This window comes from Schistocerca gregaria, chromosome 4 (genome assembly GCF_023897955.1).
Source record: "Schistocerca gregaria isolate iqSchGreg1 chromosome 4, iqSchGreg1.2, whole genome shotgun sequence".
Classification (NCBI taxonomy): domain Eukaryota; kingdom Metazoa; phylum Arthropoda; class Insecta; order Orthoptera; family Acrididae; genus Schistocerca; species Schistocerca gregaria.
In genome coordinates this window covers 635,203,849-635,220,127 of record NC_064923.1, presented here as the reverse complement: position 1 = coordinate 635,220,127, position 16,279 = coordinate 635,203,849, and the positions used below count along the sequence as shown (strand labels likewise).

Sequence of the window (16,279 nt, the reverse complement as noted above, 5' to 3'; positions counted from 1 at the left end):
GTAATTTATGATAGTCTCTATTTTTCCTACAGTTAGATATCATACACTACTAGCCTCATATAGAGCAAGCACACTTACAAATGTTTCCTGAACTTTTCATGAATTTTTGAAATTTGAAAATTTGCATTTTTTGTAAAATTTGGGGTTTGTTATCTCAGATGGGACTGAATATAAAAATATGATTTTTGCATAGTTTGTAAACCTATATGACAGCAATGTAGTGTAAAAATTTCAACATTGATATCTGACTGTGACAAAGATATGAATTTTTGAAAATGAGGAACTAATTAACATTACTCTACAACTGATCTTATAGCGGTTGCCTATTTAAATGGTTTATTGTTTCACTGTAATAAAATTTAATTGTGACATATATTTTGTTAACACCAGCACCCAAAATTTATTTAGTTTACTTATTTTCAGTAATGCAATATTAAATAATAGGAGCTTTTGCTCTTGTTCTATGGTAATAAAAATGCACATTTATGTTTAGGTTTACTGTCAATAGAGAAGTACATTATTGCTGGGTGTGGCATTGTAGCAGTACATATTGCTGGGTGTGGCATTGTTGTTGTCAGTCTGATCTGAAACCTCTGTTAGATTGGATGTACCTACTTCACCGAGAGTGAAGAATGTGTTACGTGCTTTCTTCTATGTGTAATTTGTATTTAATTTTGAGAGATTAAGAGGAATGCAATAATGTGGATGAACAGTGCTCTGTTGGACAGTTAGCAAGTGAAGTGTGTCACAAAACAGTTTACAATTCAGTTTCAAAAAACTTGAAAAATATCATTGACTTCGATGAAGTTAGACAACTTTGTTTAAATTTCGAGTAACTTCTTCTGTAACATCGATGTGCTTGTATCATGAGAAGAAAAATATCCTGAAGTACAACCACATTTTGAGAAGAAAGTGCTGTGATCCACTTAAAGTTCATAAAAAGCCTATTACTGACAGTTTGAGGGAAATAAAACTTGAACATTTGTCCTTGTTATGCGAGAGTCAAACAGCTTCCCAAGTGAAACATAATGCGATTCCTGGAAATTTCCTGTGCCCAAATTGTTACTCAAAAATATTTGTTGTGAATCCAGAACCAGAATAATGTAACCTTGTTAATGACATTTATATTCCTAATAAGGAAGCTGTTAACATATTGGATTTTGCTTGTTCTGCGTTAGAAGTATCTCCTGCTTTGAAAATAATAAAATTAAGAAGCAGTAAAAGAAAAGCAGCTATTGAAAATAAGGTGCAACAAATTTCAGACAAAACTAGAAAAAGCCTTGGAATCATGCTTTAATAATACAGATGATCATCATCATCATCATCATCATCATCATCATCATCATCATATCATCATCATCTAAGACTGATTATACCTTTCAGCGTTCAGTCTGGAGCATAGTCCCCCTTATAAAATTCCCCCATGATCCCCTATTCAGTGCTAACATTGGTGCCTCTTCTGATGTTAAGCCTATTACTTCAAAATCATTCTTAACCGAATCCAGGTACCTTCTCCTTGGTCTGGTCTGCCCCGACTCCTACTCTCTACTGCTGAACCCATGAGTCTCTTGGGTAACCTTGCTTCTCCCATGCGTGTAACATGACCCCACCATCTAAGCCTGTTCGCCCTGACTGCTACATCTATGGAGTTCATTCCCAGTTTTTCTTTGATTTCCTCATTGTGGACACCCTCCTGCCATTGTTCTCATCTACTAGTACCTGCAATCATCCTAGCTACTTTCATATCCATAACCTCAAACTTTTTGATAAGGTAACCTGAATCCACCCAGCTTTCACTCCCATATAACAAAGTTGGTCGAAAGATTGAACGGTGCACAGATAACTTAGTCTTGGTACTGACTTCCTTCTTGCAAAAGGGAGTAGATCGTAGCTGAGCACTCACTGCATTAGCTTTGCTACACCTCGCTTCCAGTACTTTCACTATGTTGCCATCCTGTGAGAATATGCATCCTAAGTACTTGAACTGTCCAGCTGTTCTAACTTTATTCCTCCTATTTGGCACTCAATCCGTTTATCTCTCTTTCCCACTGACATTACTTTCGTTTTGAAGATGCTAATCTTCATACCATAGTCCTTACATTTCTGATCTAGCTCTGAAATACTACTTTGCAACTTTCAATCGAATCTGCCATCACAACTAAGTCATCTGCATATGCAAGACTGCTTATTTTATGTTCACATATCTTAATCTCATCCAGCCAGTCTATTGTTTTCAACGTATGATTCATAAATAATATGAACAACAGTGGAGACAGGTTGCAGCCTTGTCTCACCCTTGAAACTACTCTGAACCATGAACTAAATTTATCGTCAACTAACTGCTGCCTGACTATCCATGTAAAGACCTTTACTTGCTTGCAAAAGTTTGCCTCCTATTCCATAATCTCGTAGAACAGACAATAACTTCGTCCTAGGAACCCGGTCATATGCCTTTTCTAGATCTATAAAGCATAGATACAATTCCCTGTTCCACTCATAACACTTCTCCATTATTTGCCGTAAGCTAAAGATCTGGTCCTGACAACCTCTAAGAGGCCTAAACCCACACTGATTTTCATCCAATTGGTCCTCAACTAATACTCGCACTTTCCTTTCAACAATACCTGAGAAGATTTTACCCACAATGCTGATTAAAGAGATACCTCTGTAGTTGTTACACTCTTTCCTGTTTCCATGATTAAAGATTGGTGCGATTACTGCTTTGCTCCAGGCTGATGCAACCTGTCCCGACTCCCACGTCATTTCAATTATCCTGTGTAGCCATTTAAGACCTGACATTCCACTGTATTTGATGAGTTCCGACTTAATTTCATCCACCCCCGCTGCTTTATTGCACTGCAATCTATTGACCATTTTCTCCACTTCCTCAAATGTGATCCTATTTCCATCATCATTCCTATCCCATTGTACATCGAAATCTGAAACATTACTGATCATATTGTCACCTACATTGAGCAACTCTTCAAAATATTCCCTCCATCTGCCCAAGGAATCCACAGGATTCGCCAGCAGTTTACCTGATCTGTCCAAAATACTTGTCATTTCCTTCTTACCTCCCTTTCGAAGACTTAATTACACTCCAAAATGGTTTTCCAGCAGATTGACCCAAAGTCTCCAACCTGCTTCCAAAGTCTTCCCAAGATTTCTTCTTGGATGCTGCAATTATCTGTTTGGCTTTGTTTCTTTCTTCAACATAACTTTCTCTGTCTACCTGAGTTCTAGTATGTAGCCATTTTTGATACACCTTTTTCCTTTTACAGGCTTCCTTGACTGTGTCATTCCACCAAGCTGTTTGCTTCATCCTACATTTACACATTACTGTTCCAAGCATTCTTTAGCCACTTCTAGTACTGTGTCCCTGTACCTTGTCCATTCCTTTTCCAATGACTAATTGACTACAATCAACTAACTGGTACCTTTCTGAGATCACTGTTACGTACTTGTGCCTGATTTCCTTATCCTGAAGTTTCTCCACTCTTATCCTCCTACATACAGACCGGACCTCCTGCACTTTCAGCCTCACAATAGCAATTTCACTGCAGATTAAATAATGATCAGTGTCATCAAAGAATCCCCTCAATACATGTGTGTCCCTCACAGCCTTCCTGAATTCCTGATCTGTTATTATATAGTCAATGACAGATCTGGTTCCCCTGCCTTCCCAAGTATACCGGTGAATATTCGTACGTTTAAAAAAGGAATCTGTGATTGCTAAGCCCATACTGGCACAGAAATCCAAGAGTTGTTTCCCGTTCCTGTTGGCCTCCATATCCTCTCCAAATTTACCCATAACCTTTTCATACCCTTCTGTTCGATTTCCAATCCTGGCATTAAAATCACCCATGAGCAGAACACTGTCCTTGTCCTTTACTCTAACAACTACATCACTGAGTGCCTCATAAAAACTATCCAACTTATCTTGATCTGTACGTTCACAATGCGAATATACCGACACAATCCTAATTTTCTTGCTAGACACTGTCAAATCTATCCACATCAGTCATTCGTTTACATACCTTATTGCAACTATGCTGGGTTTCATTTCTTTCTTGATGTAAATCCCTACACCCCATTGTGCTATTCCTGCCTTGACTCCTGACAGGTATACCTTGTATTCTCCCACTTCCTCTTCTTTCTCACCCCTTACCCGAATGTAACTAACAGCTAGAACGTCCAGCCCCATCTTACTTGCAGCCTCTGCCAGCTCTACCTTCCTCCCAGAGTAGCCCCCATTGATATTAATAGCTCCCCATCTTATTAACACTTATTTGCCAAGTCGTATCATAGGACTCCCTGGCTTGTCAGTTAGAGGTGGGACTCTGCCACCTCCAAAGGTCCGAGGCATTTTGCTCTAATTGTTGCCAGCATCATATTTAAAGTACCAGGGAAGCAGGTTGCTAGCCTTACTTGCCCTGAGTCCCATTGAGTTTATCCCCAACGGTTGAGGGACTAACCGGTGGATTTGGTAGTCTTTGCCGTATGAGCATAAAGGTGACCACGACTCAGAATGTGTCCGAGATGCCCAGCCTTATTCCAAAGTAACTGGTATCCCGACCTTCTGGACAACTTACTTGGCCACTCATACGTTGCCCGTGGTTCATGAACTAGGACATAACAGGGACCCACACCATGAACCACTAATAATACAGATACCAACATTATTTCTAAAGAAGAACAAAACCTACCACCAGCATCATTTGACACTGAATTTTTGAGCTTAATAGAGAAATTAAAAATTAAATGTTCAGTGACATCTAAAGAGAAAAAAGTTAAAATTTTGACTCATGGTCAAGAGAAAAAAATAGTTAATGAATTCAACATTTCTAATTGCTTGGTTAAACTAACCCAAAAATTAGTTCAAGAACAAGGCATTCCTGCAGTTTTAGGAAAGAAGAAAGGAGTAGGTATAAACGAAGAAACAATTAAGAAGATGTAGCAGTTTTTTGAAGACGATGAAAACAGTAGAATGTGCCCAGATTGCAAAGATAGCAAAAGAGTTGTTATAAATGGAGTTAAAGTAACAAAGCAGAAATGACTAGTGCTGTCAAATGTAAATGAACTACATGTAGCTTTCAAAAATTCTCATCCCGAATGCAAAACTGGAAGTCAAAATTTTGTGACCTCCACCCTAAGTGGTGTATTTTGGCTGGGTCCTCAGGTACACAATCCGTATGTGTTTATATCATCAAAATGTCAAACAGATGATTGCAGGTGCAAAACTCAAAGAGTTACTATATTATTTAATAGCCTGCGACACTAATAGTTATGACTGCATGATGAGTTAATGTAATAAATGCCCTGGTAAGGAAATCGCTATTGAATTGTTTCATGAATATGATGAAATGCCAGACACCTTCGAACAGTGGGTCACAACTGACAGGGCAGAAATGATAACAGTGGTTAAATATCAGGAGGAATACTTGGAATCTTTAACTGACAACTTACAAAAACTTATCGAAAGTAAGTTTTTGAAGGACTTCATGAAACTGAAGTGCATAGTGATAGCTGATTTTGCAGAAAATTTTAAATTTGTGATTCAGGATGCAATACAAGGGCACCACTGAATCAATTACCAGGCAACAGTGCATCTATTTATTCTGTACTTTAAAAATGAGAAATATGAATTTTGCATTTCTTCAATTTGCATTGTAAGTGAATACTTGGAGTGGCTGTACATGTGTTTCAAAAGTATGTAATAAATTATATAAAAAAAACTTTCCCACAGTTGAGAAGCTGATATACTTTTCAGATGGCAGTGGTAGTCAGTATAAAAACAACAAGAATTTTTCAATGCTGTGCAACCACAAAGTAAACTTTGGGTTGGAGTCTGAAAGGCAATTTTCTGCATCTTGCCACAGTAAAAATACATTTGATGGAGTAGGAGGTACAACAAAATGTGAAAAAGTAAAGCCAGCCTACAAAGACCAACCATAGACCAAATTCTCACCGTAAAGGACATGATTGTCTTTTGCAAGGATAATATTAAAGGCATTACCTACTTCCTGGTCAAGAAAGAAGTGGTTCTGCATACGAAAACAACACTTCAAACTGTATAGCAATAAAAGGAACAAGGCATTTCCACTAATCCCTTGGCATTGCAGAAAACTTACTTAGATGCTATGTAACATCAGAAACAAAAATTTACAAGGATCATTGTGTCAGTAAAATTACATCTCTGTCTTTAACGTTGAACGACATAGTGGCCTGTGTATATGATGGAAGTAGTGGCTTACAGAGGTTGAAAGAATAAGTTTGGAAAACAATGATGTTTTGAACATTTTTACCACTCTGCTGTCCCAAGAACATCATTCAAGAAATCTACTAGTGACAAAGTTTGGATATCAATGAAAAATGTTTTAAGGAAACATTCAGTGCTCGAACTTACCACAGCAACTGGGAGGTATTATTCTATAACACAGAAGCTGTCTGAAGAATTAAGTGTTCTTAACATTCACCACCAGGTTTAGGAACAGTCGCATGTCTAAGGATGTTAATTGAAAATATTTATTTTAAGTGTGTCAAAATAATATAAATGATCATTTCAGTGATGTTTCCACTTTTTGTATATAATTCAATAGTAATTCTTCAATAGTAATTGATTATATCCTGCCAATATCACACATGAATAGGCAATAGCCATAAGGTCAGTTGTAGAGTAATGTGAATTGGCTCATTTTCGAAAACTCATATCTTCGTTCACAGTCAGATAACAATATTGAAATTTTTACAGTACGTTGCTATCATATAGGTATACAAACTGTGCAAGAATCATTTTTATATTGAATCCCAACTGAGATAACTAACCCCAAATCTTACACAAGATGAAAATTTTCAAATTTCAAAAATTCATACAAATTAAGGAAACATTTGTGTTCTTACTCTATATAAGGCTAGTAGTGTCTGATATCTAACTATAGGAAAAATATAGACTCTCATAAATCACTTCTTGTATTATTTTTGCGCCTAAAAAGTGGATTTTTTGAAAATTTGGATACCAAACTTTGGAGGCCATTTTGACTGGTTATTTTTGAATTTAAGTTATGTTGTGTAGTAGACAATGTTGTAGACGACACTTTTCTAAAAACAATCATTTCAATTGCAAAGGTGTAACTTAACCCAGTGTCAAGATATTCATATTTTTGCTAACATCCCTAAACTGAAACATCATTGCACACTTACAAACAAAAATGGCTGCCATTCAATAAAGGTGAAAGTAATTTTTTTTAAACTGTTTTGAACTTCTCAATTATAGGGCAATCACAAACAAAAAATTAAAATATTTAAAAATCGTCAAGTAACCTAGTGAATTTTTTATTGGGCCACTTCATTTGGATTGACCCAGAACACAATACGAACCAACTGTGATTTTCAAATACAAAACAATTATTATTTGAGCACGTAAATAAAGAAACACTACTGAACCATGAAATTTGTTACCGTCTTACTACAACAAACCAATGAAATCAACAAATTCATGACCTGTAGAAGGATGGATACAGAAAGCAGAGCTCACTCACATATCCCTCCTGAGCAAAGTTCATAAAGTCAACCACTGCACCATGTAACACTAGTGTCCATTTCATGAGCACTAAGACAACAGAATGTACAGCAAAAGTTAAAGACTTATGCGGTTAGAACATAAACTCCTTGAACATATAAGATACTGAGGTATTTCAACATTGTTGTGTGTGAAGAGCTTGATTATGAAATGTTAAGCCCATTTTGGATGAAGAGACAAAGTTGCAGAACATGCTTCTTGAAATCAGCATTGTAACACATTTCGTAAATGTCTACATGGTGACATCAGTGTAATTTGTAGTTTCTACATTTTATGAGTGCCTAAGCACTATTTTTGTCTAAAATGAAAGTTCTGTCTCATAAACTGGTAATGGCAGAGTTCAGGCCAGTTGGTCCGAAACAATTATAAAAGAAAGAGAACAAATAGTTTTAATTCTTGCTAGACAAAGAGGAGATGACCACTCAGGTGCTCAACAATAAAACTACTTCAACTACCAAACGAGAGCAATCCATAGATTTTAACAATGTTCAAGAAACTGTAATGAAAGAAAACACTAAAGCATCAAGCATTTTCTATTTCCACTGTTAGCTCTGCATCCTTTGGATAGCTTCCGCATGTGTGTCACCGTGCCATTAGTGAAGTCTCTTCAGGATGGCTTCATATTAACTTTACATTTACATAAGCTTCCAAATGCAGAAAGGGAACTTCATAAATCTCAAGATGTGTTACTATTTCTTACAGGATTATTTTGGCCAGTAACTCCAACACCATCAAGTCTTCAATGTTCATATCACAAACAGTTGTCACAAGTGCAGCAATGACTCACACTTTATTTCTGTAATAATTAACATCCCATGAACACCCATGCAAAGTGAAACTGCCCAAAAACCAACAACTTTCTCTGTTTCCCACTCCCCTGAACTACCACCTAATGTAAAAATATATCCCACCTGTAACACAATAGTTTTGCCCACAATTTTTGCCACTGCAGACCACACAGATGTGCAGTAATTGCAACCATGTCAACTACGCATTACACTACCGTTGAGGAAAAGTTTCATTTGAAACCCACGAAATACAATTTGGAGCTTTATCTTTAAAGATGCAACATTTCACCACAGATGTGCTAAGTACTCCAAGCTTATCATGATCTTTAAACATACCACTTTAGAGGTACCCAACAACGACAAAGCAACCTTTGAGGACCTGTTTGACAGAACAAGGCGAGGAGGAGAAAATACTGTGTGTTAATAAATGTTATTAAGGATTGCCTACTCCCTCCCACTATTAATATCTCTCTACATTTTATAGCAATATGTTCTTTCAAAGTAGTTCACTGATCTCATAAAAATACAGATTTCTAAATGCATCTATATCAATGATATTACATACAACCGAAAATTTCATAAGGAAATTACTACTGGTTCATGCCTTACAGTAATGCAGTATACGGCATAAAACTACTTATATATGAAAAATCATTCTCAGGGTACAAGAAATAATGTTATGCCTCCTGTTCATCAAAGATATTTTAGTATACATCCCAATATATGAGAATGAAAATCTTCAAGAGCCTAAAATTATAAATTTGAAGAAGAGGCAGCTACGTGAGCCTCTGATATAAAAATGGTATCACTCATTGGAATAGTTCATGAAAGACTAAATATCATTGATCATTAACATTACGAAAATATAACTTTTCTGTCTCGAGGAAAAAGTATTAACCGTGAAATACTGCTCCATCTCATTAACTATAATTTTATGAACATACATTACCTCACTACTTCTGACATGTCTCTTGTACCGAAATCACATAATTAATAACAGTACGTTATGAGACGAATACATCATTATTTACAATTCGGTACAAATCACTAGTGGGTCACACGGTAGTCTTTTATTCTAATTTAGTTGTTCCAAGTAGTGCGCCAATGATCAAATCAATTCACCGATTTTTTACTGGTGTTCCTTTAAGTATGCAAGAGCTATTTTCAGCAGCGTTGCACTTCATTGCATTTTCAATGCTGAAGTTCCACATTCTTTGACCTACAATCCCGAACAATGCAGCATCCGTCAAAGCACACGCTGACTCTTTCGGGGTTTTTATCAAAAGTCGCTAATGTCTATCGTAGCAGAGTTTGTAATTTTGCTTAAAAAACCTAAATTTTACAGACCTTATTCATTACGCCGGAGGAACATCAGGGACAGCATTCTTTCCATACGGAAATATTCATCATGGAACATACCATACTAGGTTTCACGCAGTTAATAGACTACATATAATAGAAACTTTTCTTTACCTATTAAGGATATCCATGAAAATTGCAAACTGCAACGATATTTTTCCCCTTGCAAATTATTCTCAACCGTTCAACGCAGCCATATTGTTTTGGATGAGTGCCAACATATGCAGTAACAAGACGTCAAGTTCGATATAAATGTAAATTTCCAAGTCGCAACACTTTTCTAACAAAAACTTCAATTCATATACAATTTACGGGTCAGCAGTAGTCCATATCATGGACTGAAACTTGTTCCTCGTAACTTAATGCCCGCTTACATTCCCCTTTTGCGATATACATATTTCGTTCTTACGTTATTCGTTTATGATCAATTTGTGTGCCTTTGACTTATTAAATACATGTGAAGAGTATGAAATACTAAATGATAGAAATATTCTTTCTTTATCAGAGCTTTTGTTTTATGCCGGTGGTGCCTGTGCTGGCACTGGATACACAAAAAGAAAGTTGGCACTTCTGACTTTGGACGCTTGAAGTGTGATCGTGAATTTTGATTGTATAGCGTATTTTGTATCTTTAAAAGTGATTATGACAGTACAATTAAATTTTAAGTGCTAACCTATTTGTGACAAACCTCATTGTAACTAGTTAGGTAAGATTTATCCCGCTGTAATCCAAGTAAGTTGTTGGTTATTTTTGTTTACATGCTGCTAACCTCACCTTGCGCAGTCGGGCGTCTTCAGAAATAAAGTATAATAGTTGCGTATTCATACCGAATTGCACTACTGAGGGTGCAAAAGTACATTGCCCATAATTCCTGCAGTCGTTTGATACTACAACAGTCGTCACCCGTCTCATAAATTACTGGCTGACGTTGACACATTGTTTTGAATTGTCTGTAAACATTCCCACTCTCTGAAACAATTCGGTCAGTTCACAAATAACCACAACTTCTTCTTTTACGTGTTAAACATTTTGAGATGCTGCTGGTTCACAGTCCAATAATTTGGTATTCCTTTAACTGTGTAGGACCCGCCAAATATTTTGAAAGCTTCTGATTCGGTAACTTCAAAACTGTTTCATTGAAGAACGATGGCGCACAAAGTGTCAACCTCCCCTAGGCTCATTAAGAACTAATTACATTTTCCAAATAAAACTTGCCTGATGTCTGATTGTAACTTGAGACGTGTTTAAAGGCTCAAATGTTATTGTGAGGAAAGACTATCATTGGTTTGTTTCATGGTATCCATTGAACAATGTAAACTCAATGGTGTACTGCTGTGTATAATTTCTGCAACTGAGATTCACATACCGTCTTATCTATAACTACTGTTCTTCTATTCCAGAATACTGGATCTTCAGCATAACATCCTCATGACATTTATGAACTGGTAAGTTGTTTGGAGTCAGTATGTAGCATGCAATTGGGTATTGGAACTTCATGGCAAATTAGGCCTAAACCAGTTTATGAGATATGGAGACAAATCTGCACTTTAAGATGTGTACTTGAGCCCAAATGACAGGAGATCTTTTTAAAGTGTGTTCTCTGTTGCATATTACAGGTTTTATTGTAGAATCATGCCAACCAACCGTATGCATCTGCCTCCCACCCTCTCCTCCACACACATTTATTTATGGACTACAGACTAAGCTGTAATTTGTGACCTCAGAATGTATAGCTGCACTGAAGCTCAGTTTCACAGATAACTATCTTAGGATGCACAAACACATTGCCGTAGGAATAGATATTTATAATGCAAAATCCATTTTAAAGTAAAGCATCAAAGGAAACATTAATGAATATTTCTCATTGGCCAGTTTTATCCCTGTTATGTACAGTTATCACATACTTCTGTCCATTGTATTCCCATACTGATTCATAATATGAATGTTTAAGAACCATGATATGAGTTGTTGGAGAGAGTTTGGTCATTCCATATCAAATCACCCAATAAAAAATAAATTTTACACTCACCTCCTTAGATTTTTTATGAAATTAGCTCAATGGTTGTAATACCATCCTGACAACACTTGCTTTTTTTTTTTTGCTGCATCTCTTATAGTTTATTAAATAAATTTTTAAAGTTTTTATGTTTTGTGTTTTCCAAATCTTCGGAAATGGTAAATTTAATTTGTATTCAAAACTTTAAAATTGCTTATCTTAAAAACTCTTAGATGACAACATGGATTTTTGCAGCCAGTTTATTTATTATACATATTTGAAGATAAAAATGATACTATTAAAATATATTAATATTTTATATGAAAAATACATTTTTTAAATTTTATTATTATTATTATTATTTATTTATTTATTTTACTGATGTTTTGTTTTATAAGAATTGCAATATCTAGAGTCTCAGACCTGATAGAATGCTCAAATTTGTTTTAATTTACTCTTAAACATATAGGCTACTTGATAAAACAAAAATAATGATGGCTTTTTAACATGTTTATTAATTATAGTAGATTACATTAGAATTATGTACAAATAAAGTGTACTTACAACACTTAGGTATAATCCAACTGATTGCTTGAAACATTGAATTTTTTGAGCATTTGTCTCTTTAATAAACATGAATGCTGATTCAAACTGTTTTTCCACTTCATCCAAGAGCTTTCAGTTCTTTTGATACAGTCTTTTTTGAAGTAATACATTCTTCCAGTGCTGCTTGATTGAGGTGTGTTTACTACACAGACTACGTGCTCCAAAGGCACTATGCAAGAATCTTCTCTTTCAGGCCAATAAAATGATGCAGCTGGTCCTGAAGGATGTAGAAATAGAATTTCTGCATCTTCAACATTGAATATTGTTTTTACCAGTCCAAAGTACCAGTTACCATCATAACTTGCAGCCACATAGCTATTTATGGATGATTCAACATGAACCCAATCAGAAGAAGAATGGAAAGAAAAGACTAAGGAGGGTTTTACACTATCTGTAGTCTTTCTAATTTCAAGGTTGTTTGTTGGAAGTGGTTTGAAGTTATGAAAACTTCTTGTTCCAGGAGTGGTTCAGGTTGCTGAAAACCTTTTTTATAGTTTTAACCGTAGCGAATCAGCTTCTTTTTTTATCAATAAAGTGAAAATGAATGTTTTCAATATTTTTTTCACAAAACTTGTACACATCGATTGCTGTCATTATTTGTTCTTCATCTGAAAGCTGTAGACTGGCTTTCCTTAAAATTCTTTTAATAGTTCCTCCTAGGCCATCACAAATTGACTTCCCATGACTTGTTGCAAAAAAAGTGTGATGGGCTTTCAAATTAAAGTCTCTCAAGTGTTCGGTTAAATTTTTAAAACTGTTTCTATTTTTGTACTGCCCAGCACAACCATCTGTAAAGTAGCGCACTGAGTCAATGGCAGTATGATGTAATGACAGCCACTTTGTAATTTCTTTTTGTACAAAGTTAACAAAACTAGTGTCATGTTCTTGGTCATCACTAATAAAACAGTGGTTGGAAACAAAAACATTGTTTTCCTCATTTCTTAGAAAAACTCCAACTGGGTGTCGAGTACAACCACCTCTATTCCAGTGGTAACTTTGGATCTCGTTTCGTATAACAAAGGAATAATTTTCACTGAAATCCGTCACAATAATTGCTGTTTTTGTGGTGGGTCTTCTTTCAATCTTTTAAAGGCTGCTGATTGGGATTCTGCTATAAACGAGTGCGGGGTGAGCTTTTCCAATGACCTAACCAATAAAGAAATGTCGTCTTCAACACTGATAGACTGTTTGATCATTTCTGCCCTGTCTATGTTAACCCACTGACTGATTACAATTTCTTCTTCTAAATCATAATCTTCACTTAGTTTTTCAGTTAAGTACTCAGTTAGTGCAGTATTTGCAGGACAGCTGTCGTAATGATGTAGCATGCAGTTTTGGTTTTCCGTGTTGCACACAGTCATCTTAATTAGGTCTTTATAAGATTCATCAATTTTCACAGCATCCAGTAATAGTTTAACATTCTGTTGGATACTGCATACACACACATTGTGTGTGCCTGCAGCACCAGCAAGGATACACCATTTAGGTCTCAAGAAACAAAATTTTGAAAATCCTACTTCTACCTGGGGATTCTCCCATCTGAAAGAATAATAGAGTTCTCAAGTTACACGAAATGAGTCTTTTTTGCATGTACAGATTTTTTGAACACTTACTTTGTCTTTTGTTCCAGGTAGCACTCTGGAACTTTCATCCTTTTCATAAAAACCTGTTAAAAGTCTTACTGTATTTTCAGAAAGAGTTTTACCTTTTTTTGGACCAGGAATTTCCAAAATACCCTTTTCAGATTTTAGCTTTCTAGCTTGTCACACCATGTACTCACGTACATTAAATTCTTTCATCACTTTATTTTGTCTCCAAGAATGTGGAGTCAAGGTCAGAATCTGGATTTTTCTAGACCTCCCAACAGATGAAATCTTCTCTTTCATAAGAGAAATCATTACATCAAAATCCTTTGTTTTCTCAACCACACTTGTATTTTCTTTGTCATCATCAGAACTTGGTGCATCATATTTTAATGCTTTTGAAACCGGCTTTTTTGCAGTCTTTTCAATACTGCTAACCTTCCTTTTGTCTTAAGACTCTTTACTTTGTTCAGACAAGCCATGAAGCTTTATCGGTGTTAAACCTAAATTATCAGGAGCAATGTTTGTTTGTACATGGGATTCCTTTCTGGATTCCAGTGATGCTAATTCAACCATGACTTCATCATCTGTTTCACTTTCATTGACTTCGACTCTTAATTTTTCCTCACAAAAGTTATGGCATGTTGAGCAAAGCTTTTGTCCAGGTTTTATACTAATATTTTTTGTCAGTAATTGTTTAGAAAGATCCAAGCCTACACTTCTCAGCATGTTGTTTGATACTTTTCAAAAACATTTAAAAAGTAGTAGCTGTGGTGTGAACATATAATCTTAAATTCACACAGATTAATTCCTGATTGTAAGTGGATCAAATCTTTTTCTTCCTCACTCAGTTCAGATACCGGTTGTAACTTTTTTGAAGGTGTGTAGGTTGTTTGGAAACAGTCAGATTTTTTAAATAAGCCTTCGCTACAGGTTTGAATATCTGACGTACTGATTTCAGTTTTGGTCTGATTACTGTTCTGGTTACTTTTATAGGATATTGGAAAAGAATCTCTAGTTCTAAGTAACAGTACTTACTGAAAGTTCAAATAAACTTAATAAAATACTATCCAAGCACTATTTAACACTGTAATAATTTTTTACTTCAAAACACAGGAGTAACAAAACAAAATTGTTACTCCAAGAAGGCAAAAAACTTATTATCGGTGTCCAAGTCACTTGGTTCGTTTGATTTTTAAAAAATAATTAATATTATTTTAAAAATTAGATAACTATTAAACAGGTTAAAAAGTCAACATAATTTTTCTTTTATCTAATAGCCTATACAATTAAGAGTATTTTAAAACAAATTTGAGCTTTCTATCAGGTCTGAGACTCTAGATATTGCAGTTTTTGTAAAACTAAACATCCGTTAGCTAAAAAATAAAAAACTTGTAATTTTTTTTCGTTTGGAAGATTTTAATATATGGCAATTTTTTTTAACGTTTAGGTATAATACACAAACTTATTCCAAAATTTCATACTGACATCTTGAGTATTCTTTAATATACAATTTTGTTGTTGTTGTGAGGACACGTTTAAGTTAAGATTTCCAACTGCTGAAACACCACCAAATCTAAAACTTTAAAAATTTATATAAAAAAAAAACAACTATAAGAGATAGAGTAAAAAAATTTTACAAGTGCTTTCAGGATGATAAAAGAAGTAATTGTACCAAGTTTCATCAAAATCTGACATGGTTGGTGTCAAGGACTGGGTGACTTGACATGAAATGACCCAGTTGGAACCTGTATTTTGGACTAATTAAAAATTTAAGACATGACTAATGACTGATGTTGAAGTAATTTGAGGCAACACAGCCTCGACAAGTTCAAAGGAACAAATAATTTCCATAAGCTGTTTGATTAAAATAAGTACTGCATTTGTTCAGTTTCGACACCGATGAAGTACTGGCAGTGCTAAATAAAGTACTATTTTAACCAAAAAAATCTGTTGTAAATGGTTAGTAATTCTTAAGAATTGCAATCCTACTTTCATCCAACTTCGTTGTCATATCTGATAAGATTGTGAATTATCTAACAGAAAATGCAATCGAGGTATAAAAACTTAAAGAAAAACTTTTTCTCCTCCCCCCATGTCCCATCTATTGGCTTTGTGAAATATGGACAAAATTATTCTCGTTCTGTATACTTCGAAGTAAATGTGCTTTATCCTGTAATGATTACATAGCATGTGACATCATACATTTGCAGATATAAAGAGAAGAGGACACTGAAAATATTTATTTTGCATCTATATTAGTTTTTGGGATGTAAGTAGAAAGGTTACAGTTTGGTTGAGAGTTGGAAAAATCTGCAGATGTGAATATAAAATCTAATTTTTACAAGATTGTTTGCAGCTGAAGCAG

At 35.2% G+C, this 16,279-nt stretch overlaps 2 protein-coding genes across 48 annotated transcripts in view; one reads left to right on the top strand and one right to left on the bottom strand.

The window, feature by feature from the left end:
• Positions 1 to 10,161, bottom strand: part of LOC126267255 (MAGUK p55 subfamily member 7) — a 245,502-nt gene extending 235,341 nt beyond the window's left edge. For 15 of the 36 annotated variants that reach the window (XM_049972285.1, XM_049972291.1, XM_049972295.1 and 12 more), the window contains exon 1: positions 9,841 to 9,930. The gene's annotated coding sequence lies outside the window, so the exon portion shown is untranslated. Of the gene's footprint in view, positions 1 to 9,316; positions 9,587 to 9,714 lie in introns of those variants that run through there. The other 21 variants (XM_049972297.1, XM_049972315.1, XM_049972301.1 and 18 more) reach the window with 15 other exon arrangements.
• Positions 10,162 to 10,267: 106 nt separating this feature from the next.
• LOC126267252 (protein bric-a-brac 1-like) overlaps positions 10,268 to 16,279 on the top strand; it is a 1,659,048-nt gene continuing 1,653,036 nt past the window's right edge. For 8 of the 12 annotated variants that reach the window (XM_049972274.1, XM_049972281.1, XM_049972280.1 and 5 more), the window contains exons 1-2: positions 10,268 to 10,432; positions 11,127 to 11,171. The gene's annotated coding sequence lies outside the window, so the exon portion shown is untranslated. Of the gene's footprint in view, positions 10,459 to 11,126; positions 11,172 to 16,279 lie in introns of all 12 variants that reach the window. The other 4 variants (XM_049972282.1, XM_049972275.1, XR_007548970.1 and 1 more) reach the window with 2 other exon arrangements.